This window comes from Hibiscus syriacus, unplaced genomic scaffold (assembly GCF_006381635.1).
Source record: "Hibiscus syriacus cultivar Baekdansim isolate YM2019G1 unplaced genomic scaffold, ASM638163v2 tig00110890_pilon, whole genome shotgun sequence".
Taxonomy (NCBI): domain Eukaryota; kingdom Viridiplantae; phylum Streptophyta; class Magnoliopsida; order Malvales; family Malvaceae; genus Hibiscus; species Hibiscus syriacus.
The window spans coordinates 2471426-2484647 of record NW_024062900.1 but is presented as its reverse complement, the minus strand read 5'-3'; the positions used below and the strand labels follow the sequence as shown (position 1 = coordinate 2484647).

Here is a 13222-nt window from a genome sequence, read left to right as displayed (position 1 = left end):
GGTGATTTAGAGGAAAAGATCTACATGCAACACCCTAAAGGTTTCACTCAACCTGGAAACGAGCATTTAGTTTGTAGATTGAAGAAATCTTTGTACGGGTTGAAACAATCTCCGAGACAATGGTACAAATAGTTTGACTCCTATATGATCAAGATTGGCTACAAGCGATGTGAGTATGATTATTGTGTCTATGTTAAGAGCCTTGATGATGGTTCTTTTATTTTTCTATTAATGTATGTTGATGATATGCTAATTGCTGCGAAGAACATGGATGATGTTATCGGTTTGAAAACTTTATTGAGTCATGAATTTGATATGAAAGATTTAGGTGCTGCAAAGAAAATTCTTGGAATGGAAATTTACAGGGATAGAGACTCAAGGAAACTGTGGCTATCTCAACAGGGTTTTATTGAGAAAATGCTAGAAATATTTGCGATGAGTAGCGCAAAACCAATGAGCACTCCATTAGCGAATCACTTTAAACTCTCATCAGAAAAATGCCCTAAGACATATAAGGAAGCTAAATATATGGCAAAAGTTTCGTATTCTAATGTTGTTGGCTGCTTGATGTATGCAATGGTATGTGCTCGTCCTGATTTAGCTTATGTTGTTAGTCGAGTTTGTAAGTACATGTCTAAACCTGGTAAGCAACATTGGGAAGCAGTCAAGTGGATCTTTAGGTACTTAGGGTACTGTAGGACATGGAATTGTTTTTGGTAGTCAGCGGGATAATCCTTTGGTTGTAGGATATGTGGATTCAGACTATGTGGGTGACTTGGATAATAGAAGATCTACAACAGGGTATGTCATTACTCTTGGTGGAGGGCCTATTTGTTGGAAGTCTAATGTTCAATCTGTTGTGGCATTATCTAAAAATGAATTTGAATACATGGCAGTGGCTGAAACTGCAAAAGAAACTTTATGGCTTACTGGTTTAGTGAAGGAGTTGGGTGTTCAGCAAGGTGGAGTTCAGTTGCTTTGTGACAATCAAAGTACTATTCACTTGGCTAAGAATCAGGTATATCGTGCTAGAACTAAGCATATTGATGTAAGGTTTCACAAGATCAGAGAGTTGTTTGCATCTGGAGAGATTTTATTTCAGAAGGTACATACTGATGAGAATGCCGCTGATATGTTCACCAAGCCAGTTACGACAGATAAGTTCATGCATTGCTTGGACTTGTTGAATGTTTTGAGTTGTTAATGTTTCCTAAGGGGCAAGATATTCGCCAAGGTGGAGATTTGGTAGGTATGGCTCATAAATATACCGGTAAAGGAAAGTCTCGTAGAGGGGGTTATGATTACATGGGTTGGGGGTGCGTATGGTACATGGTTATTTTTGTAAATATGTATCAGAATTTATTTATTATAAAAGGAGATGTAAACTAAACCTATGAGACATTGAATTGAATAAAAATTCTAGTGCCGCCTAAGGTACCGAGGACGTAAGCACATTATTGAACCTTGTTAAAATTCTCGTGTTCTTTCTGTTTTCTTTACTCGATTATTCAACACTTGGTGTTGAAAAAGATTCTTCTGATACAAAAAAAGTTTTGTTGAGTTAATCGATCGACGGAATCGGCCAAGAGGGGGGTAAATTGGCAATTTAAAATTTTTGTGGAAGCTTTTGAAGAAAATTGAAAGTAATTGCACAGCGATTTAGAGTGGTTCGACTTTCTCAATCAAAGTCTACGTCTACTACCTTAGCTATCCACACTAAGGATTTTCCAACAAATTTACTAATTTGTTCTTTCTTTTGAGGCCAAAGAGATAACCTTACAACTCCCTCAAGAATATACCCCAATTCTTGAGAACCCTCTTTCTCAAAGAGAAGATTAAAAATTTGCAAACTTACAAGGAAAACCTCATAAGGTAATATGTTTGCACAATTCTAGAACAAAGAAAAGAACACTAAAAAATGAATACAATTGAGTAAAAGAAGTGTTCTTAAAAGAAAAATGAATATTGAATGAAAAATAGGCTTGAAATGCTCAAACTTGAGGTTTGATGCTTTCTCTTTGATTCTCTCTTGATTCTCAACCATTTTCATATTGAACCAGGCCATTTCAAAACTTACTTTCGGTAATTGTTATAAAAGAAATACCACCCGATAGCTAGCAGAACAGTCCTCTTTCAGCCTCTTGTCCCCTGGATTGTCGAGGATTTGTCAGTAGGGATGGACCAAAGGGGGCGACTGGATGACTGATGGTGAAGCCTGGATATTGTAGAAACCATTAATGAAAATGTCAAATATGTTGTATGCTTAATGTACAAATTTTACCGGAACTTCACCCATCATAATTTGATATTTCGGGAGTGAGCATTGGTTTCCCACGGGCAGGAATGAACCGCTAAATTTCAAATTATCATATATTTTTTATATTTATTGATAATAGAAGATAGTCCCCGAGTCATATTCTTTGATTGTTAGCTACACGACTGATAATCTCTAGTATTGATCAATTCCTTTGATTCCCACATTCTTTACACAGTCGTTTTTGTTTGGCCAAAATTGACAAAACTATACATCCCTTTATTTGACAAATTTGAGTATGTATTGTCAATCAAAATGTATTGTGTTTAAATTTAAACGGTTTTCTATAATCATATACAATACATATGTATTTCTTTATATGTGATATTCATAAATCATACAAAGTCGAGGGATTCGACTCAAACTTGAAAACTAATTCACTAATCATTAAAAATTTTGAATTATTCGAGTTCTATTTTATATATCGACTTAAATTTAAAATTTTTTCGAGTCAAGTTTATGAAATTACGATTCGAAGTTAATACGAGTTGAGTTTTTTCGAGTCAAGTTAAAAAGATCAATTTTTTAAATTGAGTCGAGTGCTTGAGAAACTTTTTGCTTATGTCGAGATAGTGTGTTGTTTGTCTAATCACGATGTTTCATTTGTAGTTTGTTTTATTTCGTTTAGGGTGTAATTAGTAGAATTATTTTTGGCCTTGTATTATCTAGCTAGTGTGTTAATTTCGTATGTAATAGCATCATAATTAATTAAATATGTATACATGGAGCTTTGAAGAGTTATCCAATCAAAATTTGCTATAACTCATTATTTTGTTAGAAAAAATATACATATCCGTGGTTAAATTCATAATGGTAATAAAATTATAAGCTAATCAAAGCTTATGGTTAGAAATGTCTGGACAAGTAAGAGTCTTTGAAGCACAAAAATCAGAAGGGCAGGGCGATACAACAACAAACAAGAACTGGGAGCGACTAAGGATGGTCTACACAGCGGCGGTCAACGTCAGTGATGGCAAGGACTAACGGGTTCTACCCAGAAAGTATCCTCTGTACTCGATCTACCCACAGCTGCCATTGCATGTGCCGCTTTGTTGCCGTTTATTTCCACAAAAACAAATCGACACGATCGGAATTGGTGAGAGATGCATCGTGGATAAGAGGTCAAATTATCGAAAGATCATATTCATCATATTATTTTAATTAATTAATTAATTTATTATTGATCATATTACTAATTTAAGTAGAAAACAAATCATACTATTTTAAATTTATATAAAACTAAATATTATAAGAATAATTGAGATTAATATTATTAATATAATATAACTAGAAAATCTTATTTAATTTTTTTTAAATTAAGATCAATTAATTGATTAATATATACTAATTTATAATATAATATACAAAATTTAAGTTAATGTGCAATATGATAAGAGAACTTTAATTCGTAAATAATAAAAAATTATTTTTTAATGATCATATTACTAATTTAAGTAGAAGTCAAATCACACTATTTCAAATATATCTAAAGCTAAATTTTATAAGAATCATTAATTTAATACAACAAGAAACTTTTTTTATTTTTAATTAAGATTAATAAATCAATTAATAACTAAATCATTAAGTTAAATATAATTAAAAGTGTAGAATTTAACTCTAAAATCCTTGCTATTAAATCCAAAACTGTTGATTTTATCTAATTATATTTGTCATAAATAGTCTAAATGTAACGCCCTAATTTAGGGGTTAAATTTTGGAAATTATAAAGTGGTGAATTTAATTGGTATTTTGGAAGAAAATTGAGGATTAAATTATAAAATCGTAAAGTTGGCAGATCATTTTAAGAAGTGCAGGAAATTTAGTGGCTAAACTCATAGTTTACCCATTTTTCTTTAGGAGAAAATATAAACCCCTATTTCTCGTGTATTCTGCAGAAAAAATCTTATTTTTTCTCTCCCGGTCAATGACTTTGATCTCCGATCTACTCACCGTTTGGCCTCTGTTCGACGAACCGAAACCACCATCGTGTTCGTTGTTGACCGATGAATAAAACCCCTCAAACCTCTCATTGTGAATCGGCACCGTTCGTCATTAATTTCAGTTGGAAGTATCATCGGTTTTAACTCTATTCCCGTTGGTCTTTCGTCGATTCACGACGATTCGACCATTCGTTTTCGACACCTCCTGCACCATCGTGTTTTTTGCATCGTTCTGTGTCCACCAGTGTCCTCTGTTTCTCCGTCGTCGCCGGCGCGTGGAGGGGTGAGGAAGTAAAATTTTTTTATGCTTCGGAATCGAGCTCTCCTCCATTCAAAATTGTGAACCGAGCTTGGTAAGTGTTTCAAAATTCCTTAAAATAATTTTTAGTAATTTTTCCGGGAATATTTGGACACTCCACGGTGTCGTACGTGCCCCACACGCCGCCCCTCGCGTGGAGAAGTCCTAATTTGTAATTAATTTCTGTTAGGGTGATATTTGTGTAAAACTCAGGTGCTAGTTTTGTAAATATTTTTAAAAGGGTGCTAAATTTGTAATTAATTTATGTTACGGTGCTATTTGTGTAAAACTGTTGACTGTTGACCGTTGACTTGTGTTGACTGTTGACCGACGTTGACCAGCGTTGACTGGGCGTTGACTTTTTTCCGGGTACACATATCCTGTCATTTTTCAATGTCCTGATTTCGATTCCGCAGTCCGTTTTTCAAAATTCTGACCCGAAAGCCTCAAAATTTCTAGTCAAACCCGTTGATTTTGACATTGACCTTAAAGTCAACATTTTCAAAAAGTCATATTTTATATTTTTAGACGTCCCGAATCTATTTTTGGAGTCCGTTTCGCCAAATTCGAACCCAATAAGCTATTTTTCACTGATTTATCTCTGATTCGATCCGTTTTTCAGAATTAAGCCCCGTTTTTTTATGTAATTTCTGTTAATATGTATCTGAAGAATTATTGGAAGTTGATTTCAAGATTGAGGGCGTTCGAATGGAATTTTTATGGTCGATCAATATTGCACAGAAATCGAGGTAATATTTTACTACCTTTTTATGCTTTATGGAACATGTGAATATTGGTAAATGCATTAATAAGATAATGTTGGTCTCATTTGTGTAGTTAATTAATTTCTGCACTCGATCCGAATACAGTAGAAATTTGGCAACTGATTATGGTTCAGATGACTTTTATAAGAAATTGGGGGATTGTTAGAATTAAATTACAAGTTCTGTGTTTAGTAATAAAGAAATCAACCTGGAACCGTATCTTATAATTTATTTCATCAAAGGTTAAATGTTAAAGGTACTTGGATGGGAAATTATGAGAATACTCCGGTAGGGTAAAATTACGAAAATACCCTTATATTGTAAGATGATAAGAATTGTCCCTGGAAGTTGGTTAATAACTCTGAAAAGACATATTGATCCGATAAAATTTCTGACGTGCATGAGAAATGATAGTTTTGCTTAGAAAATTTGGATAACTGGGTTTCAACCCCAAGAGGGTTTGTGCAATATACTAGAAGTCTGTTAAGGAGATCATTCTGGATCAGAGAATGTTCGGGAAAACAATTAACCATAGGATCTCTAAATTATATTATTTTCGTTAAGAGTTAATACCAAAGTTATCTGGTTAAGAAATTTTGAAAATGCCCTTGAGAGGTAAATATAGTCCGAGTTGACCCTGAATGAGAAAGTACTTTGAGGATTTGTACTTAACTCGATAAATTACGAATTTAATAGTTATGATCATGTCTTTGTACAGAAAATTTATGATAACTTGTTGCTAACTTGTGAGAAGACAATTGACCTGAAAATCTCCGAGTTAAGAATAAATTATCGAGTGTGCTCTTTTGTCGGAATTGTTCGAAAGGTGTGGAAAAGATGATACGTTTGAATTAAATAATAAGATCACATGGAAGGAAATGATTGAAATACACCAGATCTGTAAAATGACCAAATTACCCCTGCAATGGTAATGATCCAAGAATATCACCAAGCTCGGGAATGATTGGATATCCTCGAGCTTTGTAATGAATTGAATAAAATTGAACACCAAAATAACCAAATTACCCTTATGTCCTATACTAAGTAAATGTCTTGGATTAATTAAGGAATCCAAATAAGCATAGGTGTTGGACTACCTTTAAAAGTTATGGAACATAACTTAAGTGAGTTGATTAATATTAATGATATGTCAGTCCTTGAACGACATAGATATTACTTGAATGTGTGTGTTCGTCTTCGAAGTAACTGGAAAGGACTTGACTGCTAAATGAGCTAAGTAACCTCAATGACTGAGGATTAAGTAAGTGATTTGGATAAGTCTGGAAACTCTGATGAGTTTATAAGATGTACTCTCCTTATTGGTCATGAACTACAAATCAAGAATGTTAGTATTTCATGATATCGTGGAAGCGTGGAAATGAAATAAAGACCATTGGAAGATCTATTCAGCGATGATTCTGAATATGGACAAGAATTTGTGGTATTAAAGAGTAAATACCCTGGAAAGAAAATGAATTGACCAGTCGACAAACAATTATTCTGGGAGCTATTCATCTCGAGTTGTTCGATTATTCGATAAATCGACATGGTTGTAAAGGATTCTGAATGTCCTTCTGATTACGTTCAACTTTCGAAAACTGTCCGAATAAGATATGCTCCTGATAATTCATATTCTGAATAACTGATGATTCTGTCAGTTAATAAACTCTTCCAATAGTGATTCTAAATTCCGACATTATATCGGTAAACTGAAGATTCGTGTTTCTCTGCCGATAAGATTATTCAGTATCTCTAAATAACATCTGGAAACTCTAGTATGTTCCCTAATTACATGAATGCTTTATTTGATTTCCGATTTAAATTACGTTCTGATTTCTGATCTGAATTATGTTCTGATTTCTGATTTGGATTCTATTATGATATATTATATATGATATATGATATGAATTCTGTTTTGATTTTTGATATCTCTGTTTATTGATGGAAAAATGTTTTATTTGGGGGTATTGTTGGAGGAAGAATATATGCAGGCTCCTCAGCTTTGTTCTCAGGGCCTAACTGTTGTGCCGGGGTTGTATGGTTATGGGGAACCTACACATTATGATGTGTTTGGTTGGTGGATTTACTATGGTTTTTGATAAATGTTTTATGTGGGGGGTATTGTTGGAGGAAGAATATGAAGGTTCCTCGGCTTTGTGCTCAGGGCCTAACTATTGTACCGGGGTTGTATGGTTCTGGGGAACCTACACATTATGGACGTGTGCGGTTGAGGGAATTACTGTGATTTCTGAATTTTAAAAATATGTTTTAAAAGGATCTGTATTTTTTCATTGGTTTTGCAGAAACACACTAGATAACTTATTCTGATCTCCTAAACCTAGAAATCCGAAATATTTCCATCTGAACTAAATAATATCTGTTACTACCTGATATATCAATGGGATCTCAGCTCAGCTTAAAAATCTATAGATGTTTGAACCAATAAGGAAATATATGTTTATATGTATCTGCACGTTCTTCAGCATCATCTGGTAGTTCTGTATTACTGAGCTTTCCGAAGCTCACCCTATTAGTCGACATTACAGGTTAAAAGAATTGTACCAGTGCAGCTATAAACTTCAGTAAAGGAGTTATTCCGGCATTGTTTTACAGAGTATGGTACATGTGATTAAGGGGGCATGTAATTGTATTTTGTTTTATATACGAGTTTGAAAATCTGTTTTATTTCTGCATAATGATAATTCATTTTATAAGTTACATGTTTTAATAAAAGTTTTAATTTTTCCTCTATTTTTACAGTGGGTCGCTCCGGTGGCCCTAATGTGACACTCCAGATCGGATCGGTTACCCGTATCGGTCTGAGGGGTTACAATAATTAGACATCTTCTTAGTCTAGTATTTAATATGAATATGACAACTAACATTATAATACAACAGTGCACTTCATCGATATTTCAATCAATTATCTTTTCACAAAAGAATCACATTAATATGAAGGTCTTCAAATTCTTCTTTCAGGTTGTTATTTTCTCTTCAATTATATTTCATGTTAATGCTCACAATGTCACTCATGATTCGAGATCAATCATCATTGATGGAACTCATCGAATTGTTCTCTCAAGTTCAATTTATTGTCCAAGAAGTACTGCTCAGGTAATAATAAAATCCAACTGAAATATTTAGTTAAATTTTGAATTCGTGTTAATTTTGTTGAATTTTGATAGATGTGGTCTGCTGTTATAAGAAAAGCCAAAGAAGGTGGATTGGATGTAGTTGAAACATATCTATTTTGGAATGCGCATGAACTGGTTCGTCGCCAATATGATTTTAGTGGAGATCTTGATCTTATTTGATTTCTTAAAATGATTCAAGACGAGGGTTTATATGCAATTCTTCGAATTGGACCTTATGCATGCGCAAAGTGGAATTATGGGTAAATTAATTCACTTGGTTTGCTTTTATCGACTACTTGAATAATTAATTTTTTTAGTACAAATAATTTTATTAATTTCTTGAAAAATATTTGAAAGGGGTTTTCCTATGTGGCTGCAAAATATGCATGGAGTTTCTTTTCGAACCAAAAACAACATGTTTATGGTAATTACTTTCTTTTTCAATGAAAAATTTCCCAATTATTTGTTTATTTATATTTTTCATTCTTTATTTCAGAATAAAATGAAAAATTTTACAAGCTTGATAGTTGATATGGTGAAAGCAGAGAAACTGTTTGAATCCCAAGGAGGTCATATAATTCTTGCTCAGGTATACGTATATATTGATGTTTTTATTAATATTGTTTTTATGATTGTTAAATAATATTATATATATATATATATATATTATATATATTGATGATGATTCGAAATCATATGTCAATTCCTACAGAGCAGGGGGTGTATCGAAGCATACATCCTAAGTCGGGGCATCCTGAGCCAATGCCAAAAGTTTTTTATGGTCGAAACACTCGACCCTCAAGCTACTAATCCGATCTGGTCTCGTCCCATACATTAAGGGGACCCCTGTTTCTAAATGTTACGGCCTAAATGCTGAACTATTGACCCTACTTGTTTGGATGGGTGTTCACCCCAAAGTGTTCCCGGACTGCATGCATACATCCGTAAGTAACTTAGTGCAACATGGCAAATTTCATTGAGAGGAATCAGCAAAGAAAAGAAAAACGGGTCAACATCTTAATGTTTATTTGAGAGATTGTCCTCGGGATGAGGAGTGTCCACATGAGTTCGTTGAGGTGTCTACACAGGAATAAAAACCTCTTTTATATTCTGTCGACAGTTCGGATATATATATATATATATATATATATATATATATATATATATAATATATTGAGAATGAATATGGCAACGTGATGAAACCATATGTTGAAGACGGGAAATCTTATATTAATTGGTGTGCTCAAATGGTTGATTCTCTGGATATCGGAGTCCCATGGATTATGTGCCAGCAAGCTGGTGCTCCAAAGGCAATGGTATTTATTTTTTCATTAGTTAAATATTTTATGTTAATTTATTTTGTAATCCTAATCAGTTGGAAACATGCAATAGTTGGTATTGTGATCAATACAAACCAAAAGACCCCGATACCCCTAAAATATGGACTGAAAATTGGACTGGATGGTAAGCTTCCTATATTTTTAATTTGAAAATTATATATTAGTATAAACTTGATTTTAATGAATCTTAGGTTTAAGAGTTGGGGTGGCGCAGACCCACTTAGAACAGCAGAAGATCTCGCTTATTCTGTTGCTCGATTTTTTCAAAAGGGCGGTACATTACAAAACTACTATATGGTTAGTGCTTCTTTTTTTCCTCTTTAAACAAAATAACAATATATAATTTGTTTATATTAATATTTAACCTTTTTTTTCTTGTAATTTTTAGTATCATGGCGGTACCAATTTTGGTAGAACTTCGGGTGGCCCATATATGACCACTTCATATGACTATAACACACCTCTTGATGAATATGGTAATTTCTTGCCTTTGGTAATAGTTTTCTTTATAATTTTTTAAATAATTTTTTAATTCTATTTTATTTAGGGAATCTGAATCAATCAAAATGGGGACATTTGAAGCAACTTCATGATGTTTTAATTCCATTGAGTATACTCTCACTCACGGAGATGTTCACACTAAAAAACTTGATAATTATGTCACGATAATAAATAAAAAGTAAAAAAATTAAATTAAATATGTTTAATTTATTTTAATTATTTTTCTTTAATTATATTTGATTCAGGCTACTGTTTATCAAACGAATGATAAATCAAGTTGCTTTTTGAGCAACACAAATACTACGACAGATGTTAATGTCAATTTTGGAGGAATCGATTACTTTATTCCAGCATGGTCTATTAGTATTCTTCCAGATTGTAGGGAAGAAGCATATAATACGGCAAAGGCACGTAATTTCGGGTTTCAGGTTATCTAAATTGTGATAAATACATTATGATTGAAAACGAGTTTGTGTATGTAATTATGTAACACTCTAATTTAGGGGTTAAAATTAAGAAATTATAAAGTGGTGGATTTAATTGGTATTTTAAAGGAAACAGTGGGTTAAATTGCAAAATTTTAAAGTTGGCAGACTGTTTTATGAAGTGCAGGAAGTTCAGTGGCCAAACTGATGGTTTACCCTTTTTTATTATGGGATGAATTATAACTCCCCACCCGTGCTCAGTTTTCCAGATTCCTCCCATTTCCCTCCCCCGTTCGCCCTACTTCGAACTCTGATCTACTCGCCGTCCGACCTCCGATCCACAAGCCGAAACCACCATCGTGTTCGTTCTCAATCGAGGAACAAAACCCCTCAAACCTTTTGTCGTGAATCATCGCCGTTCATCGTGAATTTCAGTCGGAAGTATCGTTGGTAATAACTCGATTTTAGTTAGTTTTTCATCGATTCACGACGATCGGGTCATCCGTTTACGACACCTCCCGCACCATCGTGTTCTTTGTGTCGTTCCGAGTCCACCGGTGTCCTCTCTTTTATCCGACGACGGTAGCGAGTGTGGAGGTGAAGCGGTCAAAGTTTCCGATTCAGTGAAATCGAGCTCTCCGCCGTTCAAAAAATTGAACCGAGCTTTGTAAGTATCTCGAAATCGCTTAAAATAATTTTTAGAAAATTTTCTGGGAATTTTTCGATATCAGGGCACTGTTCATGAGCCCCCACGCGCCGCCACTGCGCGTGGGGAAAGAAAAATAACCGGTTTGACCGGTTTTGGTGCATAGTTGACCGGTTTGACCGGTCATAACCCGACCCGACCCGACCCATTTACCCGACCCGTTGACCCGACCCGTTGACCTGACCCGTTGACCCGTTGACTCATTGATCGTTGACCGGCGTTGACAAATGTTGACCAAAACTTTGACTGGCTTTGACCGGGCATTAAATGACCTTCGACTTTGACCGAGTATACCTATCCTGACATTTTTCGATGTTCCAAATCCAATTCCGCTGTCCGTTTTTTAAAATTCAAACCCGAAGGCCTCGAAATTGCCGGTCAAACCCGTTGACTTTGATTTTGACCGAAAATTCCAAATTTCCGAAAAGTCATATTTTATACTTTCGACGTCCTGAATCCGAATCCGAAGTCCATTTCGCCAAATTCGAACCCGGTAAGCTATTTTTCACTGATTTATCAACCGATTCGATCCGTTTATCGCAATTAAGCTCCGTTTCTGATATAATTTATGTTGATATGTATCTGAGAAATTATTGGAAGTTGAATTGAAGATCAAAGGCGTTCGAAAGGGATTTTTATGGTCGATCAAAATTGCACGGAAATCGATGTAATACTTTACTACCTCTTTATGCTTTATGGAACATGTTTATATTGATAAATGCATGAACAAGATAATGTTGGTCACTTTGGTGGAGTTGAATAATTTATACACTCGATATGATGTGATAGAAATTCTGTAACTAATTACGGATCGAATGACTAATATAAGAGATTGAGGAATTGTTAGATTAAATTACAAGTTTGTGATTAGTGATAAAGAAATCAGCCCTGTATCTGCAACTTATAATTTATTTCATCAAAGGTAAAATGTTAAAGGTACTTGTATGAGAAATTATGAGAATACTCCGGTAGGGTAAAATTATGAAAATACCCTTATGTTATGAAAAGATAAGATTTGAATATGGAAGTTAGATAAGAGGATTTTACAGACATATTGATCTGATAAAAATATTGATGTGCATAAGAAATGTTAGTTTTATTTGGAAATTATGGATAACCGGTTTTAATCCTAGGAGAGTTTATAAAGGATACTAGAAGTCTGTTAAGAAAACCGTTTCAAGATCAGAGAGTGTTGAAGAAAGAAATTAATCATAGGATCTCTAAATTATATTATTTTCGTTAAGAGCTAATATCGAAATTATCTGGTTAAGAAATTACGAAAATACCCTTAAGAGGTAGAATAGTATGAGTTGACTCTGAATGAGAAAATACTTAGAGGATTCGTACTTAACTCGATTAAGTACGGATTTAATTGTTAAGATCCTGACTTAGTGCAGGAAAATTCCTGATATTCCGTTTGTAAAATCTTAGAAGGCACTTGACCCGGAAATATCCGAGTTATGAGTAAATACGTGAAGAACAATTTGTCGGGGGTGTTCTATTGTCAGAATTGTTCTAAAGGACTGAAATAAATGATAAGATTGAATTTAATAGTAAAATCAGACGGAAGGAAAGGTTTGAAATACGCTGAATCTATAAAATGACCAAAATACCCCTGTAATGGAAATGACCCAAGAATACCATCAAGCTCAAGAATGATCGGATATCTTCGAGATCTGAAATAAATGGATTAAAAATGAATACCAAATTACCAAAATACCCTTATGTCCTATTCTAAGTAAATGTCTTGGATTAATTAAGGAATCCAAATAAGCATAGGTGTTAGACTACCTTTAAAAG

The 13222-nt window shown here is 34.0% G+C and overlaps 1 pseudogene; it reads left to right on the top strand.

Annotated features, from left to right (window-relative positions):
- Positions 1-3166: 3166 nt before the first annotated feature.
- Positions 3167-13222, top strand: part of LOC120144445 — a 32729-nt pseudogene continuing 22673 nt past the window's right edge.